A 14034-nucleotide genomic window follows, 5' to 3' on the forward strand; every position below is an offset into this window, starting at 1 on the left:
AGTTTACACTGCAGGGTTAGATGACATTAAATGTGTTGTAGGTATGTATATAATTTGGTGCTCTGTGTGACCCAGTCATGCTGATGTGTGAGAACACTCCCTTTTTCTGGCACAATCTACAATTGCGCATTATTGTCCAGAAAGCTAGTTACATAGTCACAGGACTCATAGATCCACAGTACCACAGACCAGCTGTATCCTGGTCTTCCTCTGTGTTTCAAGGAACTTTGGTATCAGAGGACTATGTCTCCAAGCAAATGAGACTTTATCTCATTTCGATCACACTGGTGAATAGGTCCACACAATCATCTGCAACCCCTTCTACACAACCAATGTGCCCAGGAGGCACAAGACAAAGTATAGGAACAGTGGTTCTGCCACATAAAAAAACTCTTCCGTTAGGTCCCCCTTTCCACATGGGAATTCACAACATATGTGTAAGCAGCACACAACTGATTAAACAACAATTTTGATTCATCAAATCTTTTTTTTTTATTAGAAAAATTAAAGGGATAAACAAAAATACTAATTGACAATATTCGACATACACAACAAAATACACAACTATATATTCACAATAGTGACGTGAATTGGTGACAGATTGTGACAATACACATCAAAAGAACTCCACAAATATTACCAAAGAGAAAAAAACATCACCATGACACCATATTTCTTCTTATATTACTAACAACCTCAGAAACCCTAACAAGACTACTTCAATTATATAGATCTTGCTGGGTTTAAACATGCTAGTTCTTGAACGTCGACGTTTCAACGCCTATTATCGTGTATGTTTCATAAAAATCACAATGGGGTCTTCTTCAGGACAATCAACTGTTACGTATGCCCTTGGAGATTGTATCTATGAATTGCACTTTTCATTAGATAAGAAATATTCAAATGGTCCCAAAGTACTCTGGTATCTTGTTCCTGAAAATGAAGTTGTATCAGGAATATTACTTCAAATGTCCACAGCAAATTCAAGTAGTGGGAGGCTCAGGCGCTCATCCTCCGGCTCATGGGCTCGGAGCAATTAGCAAATAATCCTTATGCCTTCAAACCAACACTGCATCTCACAAAAGACCTGGACCAGCCTAGGTTCTATCCATACCCACATACGTCTGGTTTAAAGCTCCATTTCTCCGGCGAAGCTGCTCAGAGTCTGCAGAGAACAGGAAGCTCAGGAAGCAGGCACAAATGCCTATTGTGCTCCTTGGGCATGTTTTTATATGACAGGGTTCACGCTGTTTAAACCCCTCCTGGAGGAGCACTAGGAAAGCATAAGAATAAAACAACTCATCTACTCTGTACAATACGTCACGTGCAGGGCCTCGGAGTTGTGCCTCTTCCCCACTCTTATACATATACATTAATCCATTAAAGACCATGCTCATTTCTCACATATGACACTTCCATTAGTTTGCAGAAGACATGCAGTTGCAGCTCAAAGTCATAGCCGCTGAAACAAATTTAAAACAATAAGCATCAGCCTTGTAAGAATAGATGTAGGGATGGATCATAGCCACCTCAAATTAACCACTTAACCGTGGCCTAAATTACGCCACGGTGCAGCGGTTTTGAAGACTGGGCAGGGCTGCGTCGGCCAACGGACGGGCGCAGCACTACTGAGGTAGTACTTGCGACGGCCGCTGGCCGACGACACATCGAAGGGGTTAAATGGCTCAAAGACAAGAATGTTGGTACTAGTCTAAGCATTCCAACTCAAAAACATGGAGACCCTTTGACAATGGATGATTTTCCGGTCCATGGAAGACCTGGCTTGGTAGTTCGGGCTGGACTGTTCCCATGAGGCACAGGGATAAGACTGATTTGCATATGGATGGGTCTGAACTGGGGTGGTGAAGTGAGCTAAAGAACTAGGATGGATTCAACCCAGATCTGTGACTGGGGTGAGTGTCTGAAAAGTGTCAGCACTCCGTCCATCATTGCCTTGTGTTTGCTTCACCCTTTGACAATGGATCATTGCTGAATGTTTAGCCATGAAAATGAAAACATAAAATCTGGGATTAATGTGGGATGCCAGCCTCAGCACGAAGGCAGAAAGGCTGCTCTTTGGCCTAGAAAAAAATGACCCACTTGTGGCACAAATTAACAGCCTTCAAGAACTACCTGAAAAAGAATACATGAAAGATTCTCTAAATCACTTCTAAATGCGCTAAAGGTGAAGCACCAAAAAGCATATAACCCCAACACGCAACTATGCTCAGCAAACAATCATTTCCAGCTAATTTGCCAAATCTAATGTAAAAGCGCTAGGCAAATAATGATTCATTTTGGTGACCCTGTACTCTGAAACAACCAGTCCAGACGAATCCACCGTGCCCAATCACTGGTGCAGTTCCTGTAACCATAATTCAATCAACTCTCCTCTTTTCGCAGCTCCTCTATTTTTTTTTATTTCCAATATGTCCTTCCTTCTTGTCCATGATGTATTTCTACCTACATGTCACGTGTTCATATGCTATGCTTACTCTTTTCCATCCAGCACGTGATCCATCTAGCCATGACCACCCAGTAATGCACCATATAGAGAGAATCCTGATGTATGTCACCTTGCCAGACCCACTTACAGTTGAGCCAGGCACTACCCTTCCTGTCTCCTTCTTTGCAGCCAGTTCTGACCGGTCCTGTTCAAATTATTGTACCTATAATTATAATGTCTATAGATACAATTGCAAGATATTTCGCCCTATGCCTCTGCACTTGAAAACGCGTTTGCAATCTGCATAATACAAACAAACAAACATACGCATTATATCCAACATTATATCCACAAGAAATGGATGATATCTTACTTTGTTCATTCTACCACACAGAACAGTAAAGAGATGGGTCACTCACAAATGGACTCGATACTTTTAAAAACAGCCAAGAATGTGAAAATACCAAGAACGTTAAGCAAACTGAAAACTGAAAATAAACACCTTCCTCCGCCCTTCTTTCACTAGGGTATTGCTTCCAATTATTAACTTTATTAAAAGAGTGAAATGGTAAATTGGTACGCGTCTCACAATCCTGGAGGAAAGGATGAATCAGTTGTCTGTCACAGACAGACTGTCAGGGTACGGAACAAACACTGGTGGCGATTGTGACCTACGGCTTGTTTGTCACAAAACGTTCAGTTCATTATGCACGCACACCGCACTGATTCCCAAATTGCATACCCATAAATGGAAGGCCTTTTCGTAATGAGCCTGTGTGATCTTGAATAAATCAGAGCCTCTGATCATGTCAGAGGACCCCCCTGCCGAAAGTTAATTTTCATGGGCATTTAATAAAAATTCAAGTTCTCGCCCGTCCCTAAAGTAAATGAATCCTTGCTAAGGTCCAGTTCTCTACGTACATGGGTAAGGGCTTGCATTTTGACATGAAGTGATAAGCAAGATTAAACATTTCTCCCACAGTGACGGCACTGAAGCTCTATAAATGTAAATTTCTTTGAACAAGACTTATTTTGTTAAGCCTTCTGGGAACATAAGACTTCATATATTAAACAGCACGATTAATTGGAAGAAATAAAATGATTGAAACCAGAACGGAAGAAGTTCTCGAGAAAATTGAAAGCAGCTTCAAGTTTTTCCTTGAACGACATCTTTAGACCGTGCGTTAAGTTCGCGGTAAGGCAAGCCCTACTGCCAAGAGAAACATACAGAGCGGCCATTTGGTAATGTCTTGGATCATTTCTATGAGAAATATGTAGCATCATGGTGTTTTCAAAGTTATTCACTTTGTAAAATGCAAAATGCATTTGAAGTGTAAACGCCAAATTCCGAAAAGAAAAAAATAAATCTGTTCTCATGAGCATCCCGATTATAGCCTTCAGAATAGGGAGATCAAACAAGTATGTATTAGGAAGAGCTCGATAAATCTCATAGTGCTCATACACACAAGACATTCTCCAATGGACATTTCCACTAATCTGAATCCAGAACAAAAGTGTCAGTTTAAAAAAATTGGGAGAAAAAAAAAATAATGCCAATTTTGAATTGGCCAAAAGAGGCCATCATATGAAATGCTTGTCATCTTCCTCTAGAAGGCTATTTTCAATAATGAAATACAAAACAATACCTGCTAAGGTTCACAGTAGTCCTATAAATACCTCTGTAAAGGTCATTCCTCATGTGCTCTACATTTTAAGGCAATGTATTGCCTGACTTAGAGGTAGACGTACTATGTTTTCCCCTAAATATATAGTTGACTCTCCTGCTCTGCAAAGACTCCTGAAACAAGATCAATATTTCCTTTTAACAATAAAGTCTTTCCTGAGGAGGGGGCTTGATGACATGCGTACATGTCACGTGATATTTGTTTACATTTAGAGTCTCCTCTAAGTCTGGGCAGTGAATTCCGCTCCGCTCGCGAAGTTTTCAGAGTTTTCCGCCCTTCGCGTTACACAGAGCTCGCAGAGTTCCGAAAAACTCAGTTTCGTGTAGCGGAGCCGAGTTTTTTTCCTTGTTCGAGTTTGTCAATGTCAAATTAGCGAGCGAGCAAGGAAATTCCACCTCCCGGCAAAATATTTTCTTGTTTGCGATCGCCAACATCAAGTTGGAGAGCGCAAGCGTGAAAAATCAACTTCCCGGTGAGATTTCTAAACGCGGGCAGTCAGATTTCTCATTGGGAGTGGTTGCGTATGCTCTCGACCTCTCACATTGAGAAACCGTCCATTCGCATTGAGAAAGCGTAGCTCGGTTAAAAATCTATTAGTGCGGCAGAATGGAAGCAGCGCCCGCTTGCGCTGTGCATGGTGCTGTTCGTGATTATTGCACAGTGCGGACAAGCACCTAGCACTGAAAATTACAGCGAACAGCATTTATCTAACGCACTCCACTGCTCGCAAAGCACCAAGTAGTGCAGCAGAGTTTGTTTGCACTTCACAGAGTTTTGCTATGCCCAGGCTTAGTTTCCTCCCATTGCCTTCCTTCTCTATAGCCAGCTGAACTAGATGAAGTAGAAGGTAGTGGAGGTCACCACAAAGCCATTATGCCATAATTCCTGACCTGAGCTCCAAAAGCATAACACCACATTCCAAGCACAGACTTTGTACATTTTATTTATTTATTGTATTTATAGTGTGCAACACAGCACTAGATCAGCAGCTACATTGCATCCTGCCTCACAACCAATTATAAGGGAAATAGCCAGCTCTCCAACCTCTTCCAAAACATAAGAAGATCCGAAGTCAGTCGAAGATCAAGAGGCATCGAGTTCCAAGAAATGGCCGCTAGATGAGAAAATAGTGACCATCCATTCTGTCTTTTTTGATGATCTTAGCACTAACCAGCGTTAAGTTTGCTGAGTGGAATGCTTATGTGGGCTTATAAAAAACACTCAGCCATGCAGAATAGTAGGCCCAGCATCATATAATTCTTTATGAATACAGAATAGCAAATCAGGCAATACTTAAAAACCACTGGAGGTTGTTTCGGTGCATTGAATCTATTATTGACTCAAAAATGGACAGTGGTTGAGGCTAGGTCCATTTCTTTGTGAATACATTGTAGTCTCCCCATCCTCTTAGTTCTACATAGGTTCCTTTTAGATAGGGAATATCTCAAACAGCACTGTATTGTGCTGTAAAGCTGGCCTACCGACTGTAAACTTTCTTTTGCTACCATGGAGAAAGTCAGCATTTCCTTGATGTGCTATCTTTAGTCAAGAACTCCGAGTAGGCAAGGGGAAATGACTAACATTCCTGTATTATTAGTCATTCTCCTTGCTACTCAATAAGATGTAAAATCTACAGAAGCAACACCCCTGATGATCTCAGACCACTACTTTAGCATGCTGAGCTTTGGGTACAAAATTTGAAAGCAAGCAAAACACATTATTTATATCAATGTTTTCCTTGAATACATCAGCGAAAAACGAACCATTGACTAGATTAAAAAAAAAGGTCTGTACAATGACTTAAGCTACCAGCAGCCAAAATATACATGTTCCAATATTCTTGTTGATTCAGGGCCAAAGGCAAAATAACAGTTTATGGATGCAACCCCTGAGATTCACCAATTTGCAGGGTTTGCTGTAGCAAAATGGCTTTTTGTTATGTACTGTACGCATTTTGTGAGTCAGACAAGCATTGTCAACTTGCAAAATGGAATTACCAACTGTTGGAAAAGGAGGCATTAGTTGTGAGGCCTGCACAATTAATGGGTCTACCTTTGCCCTTCACTTGGAACCAAACAACTTATTGTAGCGCTTGACTCCCAGAGGGTAGCGTTGCAGAGCAGTCTAAGGCTTACTCAAGGGAGGTGGTGTGGGCTAGTAATCACTATTTACAGGTACGCAGAAATAACACTCTATAATTGCTTGTCCAGCCTGTACTTTTCTTTATAAAAAGGAAGAGTGCATTTCTTCCACAGACACTACTCAATACTATGCATCAATATACAAAAATACATAAGCTGATGGAAATGCTCCTTGACTTGCGTAAACATTCCCACCGCTCCCTCAGGAGGGGATCTAGTACCACCACTCACATGTATGGACCTCATCTTGCCCCCAAATGCAACAGGTTGACTATATCCTGGAGTGAGGGCCCTCCCCACTGTCACCACCCCTGTGGGGGCCCACCCTATTATGCCAGAAAGCATTTATAATGGGACCACCTGCCATAGGGACACATAACTAAGGCTCCCTGTTTTCCATTTTTACGGATTTTCTACAGATAATTACAGATAGAAAACAATGTGCTTTCTGTCTGCATTTGGTGTTAAAAGTGGATACATACTGAAAATTGTGCTTCTTTTTAGTGACTCTCCATACTGTCTTTCATGAATTGTAGCCCAATAGCGGAGCAGATGGGCAGCATCGAAAATTTTAAAAAACTGATGACATTTCTTCAAATAATGGCATATGTCAACATATATTTGTGGTATAATGCTAATATTTAATGGATGTATTGTTACATAGTATTTGGCAGCTTAAATACCTAAATCTCATAACAGACACCAAAGTATGAGTGTATATCTATCACATAAAGAAATATGGAAATGTACAGTTTTACAGCTTCATTCATACACAAAGCACAAAATAAATATGGATAAATGCAGATAAAATGGCCAAAAAATATATATGGATAAACACATACGGAAATGTTACAAAAAGAACTACCATAAAACTTGGAGCCCTACACATAACCCTAACGGAGAGCACCTGATACTGACCATGCAGTATACACACTTAAATCTCCATGCACATTAGCATTCAAATAGTGGTGACGACATCTTCCTGGGGTCACGGCATGCTGAAAACAAGCCACTGTGCCCTGCAGGCCTATCCAGGCCCTGCAAGGCACAATGGGGCACTCATCTTCAAGACCGTGCATGTGTGAACAGCGGCTCTCCTGCTACTCCAGGGAGAGCCACGTTGCCGGCCTCACACTGCATCTCGACATCCTCGGGGACCCAGTCTCACCTGGGCAACCCACATCCAGTTAATTTGGAGAGCAGCTCGGGGAGCCAACCACCGGCTGTTCTTACCGCCTCCCCAAATGGCCAGCACCCTTGAGTGCTGCCACGGGATGCCGGCCTTTCATTCTTCTCTTTCCACTCCTCCAGGCAGACATGAACTCTGCAGCCAGCAGGGGGGCTCGGGAGAGTGCAACGTCACTCACCACTCCTTCCTCTTGCCATGGGGGATTGCAACGGCAGTCCCCCTCCCTTCTGCCAATACCCAGGACCCAGGGGAGAGGTCATGGCTCCACCCACATTCAAGAGGAGTGTGGCGGTGCTCCACGACTTCTTCTCCTGCTGGTAGGGAGATGGGGTTCCGGGCCCCAAAACCTCTTCACGGGGGTGCAATGCCGCTCTCTGGCTTCCTCTTCAGCGGGGCCTGGAGATGGGTTCCAGCGCCCCTAAAACCTCTTCACAGGGGGCACGATAGTGCTCCCCGGCTTAATGTTTCATTGGGGCCCAGGGTGGGCTCCTGGGTCCCTGGGGGGGGCGCGACAACGCTCCCCAACTTTACTTCACGGGAGCCCAGGGTTAGGATCCTGGGCCACATGGTCATCTTCATGGGGGGCGATGGCGCTCCCCGACATTACCTTCTTCTGAGGGCAGCCACGCGCTTCATCATTGGTCACAGAAATGTCAAAGGTCGCCTACTTTCTAGGGTGCACTATCAGCCCCTGTGGGTCCGAATTCGACCATCTTGGCCTCCTCATGCTCCTGGTGGCCACCCCTAGCCACCTGGAGCCTTTTACACCTTTCTGCTGGCCTCCAAGAGGGCATACTCAGCAAGGACCTCCATTCACTGTCTCCCTGATTCAGACATTCACCTGGCTTTCCTTCCGGGCCTGTCTTCTCCTTGTACAGAGACCCAGGCCTCCTCTCACTGGCCCTGGACTCCCTCAAATGCGCAAACCAGAGTCCTGGGGCAGTCAGGGGGTTCCCCCTTGCAACTGTCCATGGTGCCAGTCTCCAGCAACAGTCTTCTTCAGCAACACCACACCCCAGAGAGAGTGCCTCTTCCTGTAAAAGACCTTTGAAGAGAAATTGGAGGGGGCTGGAAGGAATGCACTTCTGCCCCATTCTGCAGTGACACATCATCTCTCTGCCCCTGATCACTCATTTCTGCCCAGGCCTCCAGGATACTTCAAGATGGCATCAACCAGGGGGTCTCATGCCACATGGTCTCTGTAAAGCCCCCTTCTCCCATTGGCTGACTTCATGGCCCGGGCCCAGAGCCAGCCTGGTACCTGGCACCGGTTGACAGCTGCTGATTGATGCCCTGCTGCTTCACTCCATCTCTTCCTCTTGGAGAGAAGACCTTTGCCCTTGGAAATGCTTGCAGTGAAGGGCTAGGCCTCTGATGCTACAGCTTGGGGAGGAAGGTAATTAATCCAGCCTGGCAGGGTCACAACTTGCCGGGCTCTGGGCTGAGTCAGAGGAAGATAACATTTCCGGATGACCCCAAAGCAGTACAGATATGGCTTTGGGCATAGCAGAATGGTTCTTTTCACACAACATACAGTTTACTTTTGTGTGTGTCTGGAGTTTGTAGGCCCTGAAACTACCCCATGTGGAGTCCTTCTCTACAGGAGAATAATGGAGTGTTCCTGTAGTGAAACAGTAAAGCACACTGACTATCCCTTACATGTATCTCCCCACATTATAAGGTCTATTCCATGTGACCACCCAACTCTGCATAGTCCCTCCTACACCATTCTATCTGTACCCAGCTCATGGGCTGCACACAACAAGGATTTCCCCCACACAGCCCTTACACGGATGCACACATGTGTGCGCACATGTCCACAGGTAATCAGTCCGGTGCCCCTGACTCACCCTGCCACTCCTGCAGCCACAAACCTCACCAGCCCCTGTCACTCCAAAGCCAGACATACAATTCACATCAGGCAGACAGACACATAGCACACAGAAATGCCAACTTCTAAAAGTGGCATTTCTAAAATAGTTATAATATCTGCGCACAACATTGCGTAGCATTTATTATCACTTTACAAACATACCAAACTTGACCACGCTGCTCCTCTCATATCAGGAATTACCACTGAAACACTTATCAGGGAATCCCCAATGCATTCCTATTGAAGGGCAGTGCCACAGTAGTGAGAAGCCAAAATGGCTGTTTGTCACTACTAGGACAGATCACACACTTAAGGTCCATGTCCTATCTTTTACCTACAATGCACCCTGCCCATATGGCTAGCTAGAACTTATCTTAGGGGTGACTGACATGTAGTAAAAGCGGGGTCACTGACATGGCACACACTTTAGGTGCCACGTCACAGTGGCAGTGACACTGCGCACACAGGCCCTGCAATGGCAAAGATCTGAGATAGGTTTGAAAGGCTACTTTGGTGGGTGGCGCAATCAGCGCAGCAAGCCAACCAGTAGCATTTAATTTACCAGCCCTGGGTGTCAGAGATACCACTTTACAAGGGATTGGCAGGTAAATTAAATAGGCCAAACAGGTGTAGACCAACCTTACCACATTCATCACAGAGAGCATACACACTTAACACTGACCAGCAGCGCTAAATTGCCCAGAGTCCTAAAACACCAACACCATGTCAGAAAAAAGGCTAGAAGAAAGGCAAAAAATGTAGGGATGACCCTGCAAAAAGGTCCAAGTCCAACACCAATCCATTCCAAATTGCAATTAGGAAGGTGAATGAAAATGGGTGTCTCATCGTAACTGAGATTTGGAATGGTATGTATCAAGGGGTAGAGACTGCAATTGTGGTTGCAAACCATTGAAAAGTTATTGTCTCCTCAAAGTAGGTGGTAACTCATTTGCAAAGGGAAGCTGTCGTCATTGTATAACCTCCCCTTTGGGAATTGTGTCAGGCAACCTCAGGGGCTGGTGGAAGTTTGCCAGTGACCCATGCCTAATTACTATTCACTAGACAGGTCATTCTGCAACCATCCTCAACAGAAGATTGTGTGATGTGACCTTCTAATACATAAATCACATCACAAAATTAAAGACTTGTTGCAAAACGTCAGTACACAATTTGTGGGCACTTTTTGTGACCAGTCTTTTAGTACATCCGGCCCATTTATACTGTGTTCTTTGACATCATTATGGTGCAGTGATTCTGCTAAAAATTAAGGTAATTGCTACTGACATTGTAACTATTTAGAGATTGAAAAATATCCTAGGAAGAAGTAGGTATAGAATTTCAGATGTTACCAGCCGTGGGCCGTGCAGGTAAGAGGGGTGAGCCGGGTTGGGGGGGAATCGACAAGGGAAAATTAAATAAATAATTACATTTCCCTCGTCGTCATCTGTCAAAATTCCCCCACCTAGCCCCATCGCTCTTACCTGCATGGGCTGCGGCTGGAAGTTACTGCCTTATGGAAAAAATCTAACAATTTACTCTATGTGCAATGGTGAGGGAGGAGAAGATTCCATTCAAACTGCTTGACTAGCAGGTGGCTTTTTTAAAATTGTTAAATGATTACTATGCTTATCTTAAATAGTCTCATGTTTGTTTGCCAGAATTAGACTATACTACAAATGACAGCACACCAAATCCATAACTACCCACAGAGCATAGAGTTAACTCTATGGCACTACAGTGGTCAGTATCATAGTTTGATTGCTCTATTGAGAATTAACTCGGCTTCATCACAAAGCGAGCAATGCTTGGGATTTGGTGTCATTCCAAAAATAGTGCTAATCCGTGAACCATAACCCTGTCCTAATCAGGTGACGTCCTCATCTCTGTCCATTTTGAACGCATAGAACATCCCACTGATTGGGAGGAGGGCTGTGCAGAGAAAGATTTTGGTTTGCTCGACCCATACGAAACGGGAGTAAGAAACATGGACAATTAATGGAAATTCTCTTTTTCTTCTTGAAGAGAAATATTGTGCTATGACCATCACATACTTCTGAAATGCAGACCTGTCCTCCATGTGGCATTACGCCATGCAAACTTTGCAAGTGTTCCACAGTACTTCCGCATGTATACTAGGAAGGAGTGTGCTTTAACCACTAGGTCAGATCTCGCTTTCAGCAGGATGACTCCATCTAAGATTAATAGATTTTTTTGCATCTGGTTATATCATATCAATACCTATCATTTAGCCAAAACCCAACATTAATCATTGGCAGCAAAAGGTATATAGAAAACAATGTAATATAGATGTCATTAACATCAACTGGCTGCCCTCCATTCTTAAAAAACAAAGTCAAAGATACTGAAAAGTGACTATCATCTATTTGTGGATACTTGTTAAACAGGCATATTGTGTATTCAACAACGCCCAATAACTACTGTTAAGGAAATTACTGTGCATGAATTGCAGCTGGATGCAGGGCTGCTGGGGCTGCTGCAGCACCAGCAAAATAAACATGCTGGAGTTCAGAAAGTGAAAGAGCAACAGATTTCCTTTACATTTTTTTGTTTTTAAACTTGTTTCATAGGTCAATTGTCAAGTGATATCTTCTGAAAGGTTGCTGTTTATTGTTTAAAATAGAAATGGATGTTGACTTTCATTTTTCTGATTCTAGAGTGGCAATCTTACTGAGGGACAGGAAGTGTCGAAAGTACAGACAGTAGGATATCCGTTTTTTCCAGCACCCAACAAAACTTAAATATCAGTAAATTAACAGTACACATTTTAAAATATCAGCAGTTAAGCAGGCACACATACACGCGGTTTCTTTTATAATTCTGAAGTGTGATGCAAACAAAGATTTTAATGGGATCAAAACAAAGCAAAGATATTTTACCTTGTGATGCAGAAATGTTAAATATTTGCTGAAACGCAATATTAACATGTTTTCCTTTGTGCTGTATAGTTTTTTCAGTAAAACTGCATGGCGGTGTACAGTTAGTGGTCAATTTAATGAAAAATATGCCGTCTACACCATGCTTTAGTAGTTTATTTGTTATGATGTGCTCTAAAATGCACCACACACTACATAATACAACCTGTTCAATGCCATTCTGAATAGTTATGGCTCATTTGCCACACTTGTTTTTGTGTGTGATGCTTTGATTTTTCAAAGTCCCTATGATTTCACTGATGTAAATGGATGGTTGCACCCCCACCCAGAATATGGTTCCAGCACCACAGTGTGCATGTTCCAGGTTCTTTTTTCAGAAAACCCTCATTTGTTGCCAAGTGTACTTGGCACATGGAGAGTGCACTGGGGAACGGCTGCATCTTATAATAACATAGAATGGCATTAAGGCACATGTTCATACCATTTTCAGACTTATTCACATTGTATTTGAGCTACTGAATGGAAAACAGTGTCTTAACTTTGGATTCCTATTGTTTACTTCACATAATGAAAAATAAAAGACATCAACAAAAAGTTATTTGCAAAACATGACTTAAAAATTCGCAACCAGTAATTCAGTGTAAAAAAGTGATAGAAACGTACAACTTTAAAACCACCCAAACCTGGAAGGCCCAAAGCATATTAGACATCTTAGAAAGTATGGAGTTACTCATAGTGTTAGCTCTGTAAGCATATTAACATAGGTAAAGATACAAAAAAAACTTTCAAAGGTAAACTACACAACAAATGGTGGGGTTGATAAAGAAAGCATATGTGCATGGATGTGGATATTACATGTCAAAACCCTCAGATGTTTTACTTTTTGGACATCTGGATTTTGACATCTGTGGAGTGTGGCTTCTAAATGGAGTCTTGCCCACTTTAATGCCCCCCTGGAATTTGGTTTGTAAATGCAACTGCCAGTGCCAACTCCCGGCTTGTTGTATACAGTGAGCTTCCTATAGACAATTAGGTTAAGGGGCACTGGCTGGGTCGAGTGCAACATGTATAACGTCGGTATATTCGTGAAAGCTGAGCAAAAAAGATGGTCTGATTCACCCTGACATCTATGCACATACATACCTATTGGTAGATGAGACCCTTTATAAATATACATGTGAGTTGATCCATAGTGATGTTATTCATTTGAATTCAAACAGAATGCTCCTGACCTGTATGTGTATTGAAGGAGCTGCAATTGTTTACAGTGTAGTATTTATATCAAAATGTGTTAGAATGTAACAAGAGCGGGTCATGTACTTATGCTTTGATCTCATATTTAGGGTCAGTTTTACTTTATATGCACTCCTTCATCTAGCTGTGTATGGTGTATGTTTTAACTAAATGTTCTAGTTAAAGGCCTTTTTTAGCTCCTGGATGGGAGGAGATAATTACTTTTACTGGACGGCAAATTGATGGCCCTTTAATCAACAGGCCACACTCAGGACATATTAACTTCTGCTGCTGGATGGCAGTAGCAGGGTTGTGACTTCATACCATGTTTGGAGTCTCATTCTTATCACAACCTGGACAAGCGAGAGGGGGTTGACTCAGGAATTTACTGTACCTCCTCTTTGCAGTTCAGGAGGGATAACGGTAGCTAAGAGGGCCTCAGAGAATCACAGAACAACAGATTTGATCATATGCTGGAGACTTCCACTATCTTGAAATTCTGTCAGAAAGGTGTGAAGATATAGGCCCCGGACGCAGTAAGATGCACGAGGAGGAATGATAAAGCATTGGAAG

The sequence above is a fragment of the Lissotriton helveticus genome, chromosome 5_1, assembly GCF_964261635.1.
Source record: "Lissotriton helveticus chromosome 5_1, aLisHel1.1, whole genome shotgun sequence".
NCBI classification, from domain to species: Eukaryota; Metazoa; Chordata; class Amphibia; order Caudata; family Salamandridae; genus Lissotriton; species Lissotriton helveticus.